At 45.4% G+C, this 2,784-nt stretch overlaps 1 long non-coding RNA gene across 1 annotated transcript; it reads left to right on the plus strand.

Moving 5' to 3' along the window:
- Nucleotides 1-788: 788 nt before the first annotated feature.
- On the plus strand, nucleotides 789-1,379 carry LOC130277877 (uncharacterized). Its single transcript, XR_008845622.1, has 2 exons — nucleotides 789-930; nucleotides 1,002-1,379. It is a non-coding gene; the product is annotated as an uncharacterized LOC130277877 (long non-coding RNA).
- Nucleotides 1,380-2,784: the final 1,405 nt, after the last annotated feature.

The raw sequence follows: 2,784 nt of genomic DNA on the forward strand, positions 1-2,784 counted from the left end.
CACCTGTGAAGTGAAAACCATTTCAGGTGACTACCTCTTGAAGCTCAACAAGAGAATGCCAAGAGTGTGCAAAGCAGTAATCAAAGCAAAAGGTGGCTACTTTGAAGAACCTAGAATATGACATATTTTCATAGTCATGAAAAGAAAGAAAATTCTGAATGAGAAGGGGTGTCCAAACTTTTGGTCTGTACCGTATGTGTGGCGTTTTTCAAAGCCCACATTCCTATATTTTTGGTGCCCCCCCCCCCTTTCGACAGACGTCTGTCCAGCTGTTGCAAAGCTACAACTCCAAGCATGCCCATGCTGGGAATTGTATAATTGAAACAGATGGACTGCCACAGGGGATCAGTGGTGCAGTACGTCAATCTAGGTCCATGGTGTCTGATCTTGAACTGGCAGCAGGAGCCACGACAACTTTAAATCAGTGGCTGCCGGGATGTCTGACGAGTGACATCCTTTGCTCCAGACCACAATGTCAAGGATGTCACTCGTCAGACGTCCCGGCAGCCAGCGCTGCTCATTGAGCCTGCAAGAGCCGCACTGATCTGTGTAAGAAACCTATGAGCCCAGGCTGTTGGGGCCACCAAATTATATTACAAATACTGAGTGTCTGGTTAGGAGAAACAAGTATAACGCACCCACAGGGAGTAGCGCCATTTTAATAAAAATTGCCCAAAATCCCTTAGATAACAGTCATACAGAATATATTAGAAAGCTTTTTTGTTTTTCAGCCAATCAGAGAGCAGCACTACTGAAATAGAACTCTCAAGAGGTAACAGCGTGTCACACATGTGATGTCATAACCATTGTCCACCAGAGAGCAGCACTGAGCAGATATAACACTGCTCCTGCTCATTCTTCATCAGTGAGGGGCTGATGCTGGACACTGTAGGGGCCGAGAATGCAAAGTCACATACACTACTGTGACTGGTAAGTGTCACATTGTTGTGCCAAAAGGTCTTTAGTGCAGTTCAATGTGCTTTTCTATAATAAACATGTAGATAATCTATCTTTTGTTTTCCTATCTTAGATGCACTATTTCCAGGATGTGGAGTAGCATTTCCGGACCTACAGCAAGACGTTGGATGAAGACGTAGATTTCCAGACCTATTCCAGAAGAATTTGGATGAAGGCACAGCCCCTCGAATCACGCACATACACAGACACATTTGCCCAAATTCTAGAGGTAACCTCCTTTAGTATGCCCAGAGGAAGGGCAATACAGTAGCCATGGATTCCCTACAGGTTTCCTCCCCTCTGGAGGTTTTTCCTGTCCTGAGTATTAGTTACTGTACGCTCTTTGTGAGTGATGGAGGTTACAAAAAATCCCTACACAAACATTTTTATATATAATAAATAAAGTTCCCCTTTTTAAACCATTCTGTAACTTGTTTGACTCATTTATTTTATTTGTGTGTGAAAAATAGTGTTAGCAAAACGTGGATGACATGAGGTTTTTTTTAAGTGTCCAAAGCTGCTCTCCTGCACGATCTGCATAATGCGGTGCGGAGAGAGACAACTGATGCTGGGGGTACAGTTGCCAAGGCAACCATAGGACACCCAGCAATTTCCATGCATGAGCCTTTTTCTGATGAACGGGACCCTAGGAGAGCGGAGGAGGCAGGTGAGAAGACGTCCATCCACCATTTTGAATGATCACCAGATCGCCACAGGTGATTCCATTCTTGAATATAATGCCCGCATTGCCATAACCTGCTTTGATCATGGCATTTGAGGGGTTAATGACAAACATTAGAGCGATCGTTGATGATTGCCACTACTGGCAGGTCCCTGGCTGCCAGGACCTGTCATACATGATGCGAGCACCGGTCCATTGTTTGCATCATGTACAGGGTGTAAATATACATCCAATCACATCAGGACATACTTTTACAGGGTCCACCTACTCAATTTTCATTGTAAAGCTCGAATGTCCACACAGAAAATGTATGTGCGGATATTCTGAAGATAGTGGAGCGGTGTCAGAACATGCTGGCGCTAAGATTGCTCAGAAATTCGCTTTATCATAGACGGCAATGTATCTCTGAGCAGAATACACAGAAAGAACAGACGTCTATTCTTTCTGCGGATGCCAGAATTTGAATTTCTGTGCCAGATATTTCCTGTGCGGAAATTCTGCTGTGTGCACAGTGCGCCAGAACCCCATTAAAATTAATGGGACTCTGCTGCAGCGGAATTTCCGTACGGTATATTCCTGTGCAATTCTGCATGGAAAACCGTGTGAACATAGTTTAACAGTCATTAAAAAGGGTGGGGTGGTGCAAATAAGGGTGAGACCAAAGGGCAGGGGCAAAGGGCCAGAGACAAAAGGGCGACAAAATGAAATTTTGCCTAGGGTGACAAAAATCCTTGCACCAGCTCTGGCGGCCATGGCCCGAGCTGCCAAACAGGCAGGGTCCCTGTGCCATTTCAATCCCCTGCATATGAATTGTATCTCTTCTATCACTTCCTGTGATGTCACGCATACATCAAATAATTATGCAAATTAGCATGGCCGGTATTTTTTTTGCAAGAAAGGTGGCAACCCTAGCAGGCATCCCATTGCATTCTGTCAGTGACCGACACCGTCTGTAGGACACAGGCAAACAAAGTGCCCGTTGCTTTCAATGGACATGAGGGGTGTCACAGAAAGAAAGCCAGGGCTCGAATCCTGCAGGAACTTATAGGAACGGCGTCCCTGCACTTTTATCACAGCTGTAACGCTGTTCCCTTTAGCAGTCCACCTCCAGGACCAACCCTGTGCCCTAATGTTTTGGCTGCTGG

The sequence above is a fragment of the Hyla sarda genome, chromosome 1 (genome assembly GCF_029499605.1).
Source record: "Hyla sarda isolate aHylSar1 chromosome 1, aHylSar1.hap1, whole genome shotgun sequence".
NCBI lineage: Eukaryota > Metazoa > Chordata > Amphibia > Anura > Hylidae > Hyla > Hyla sarda.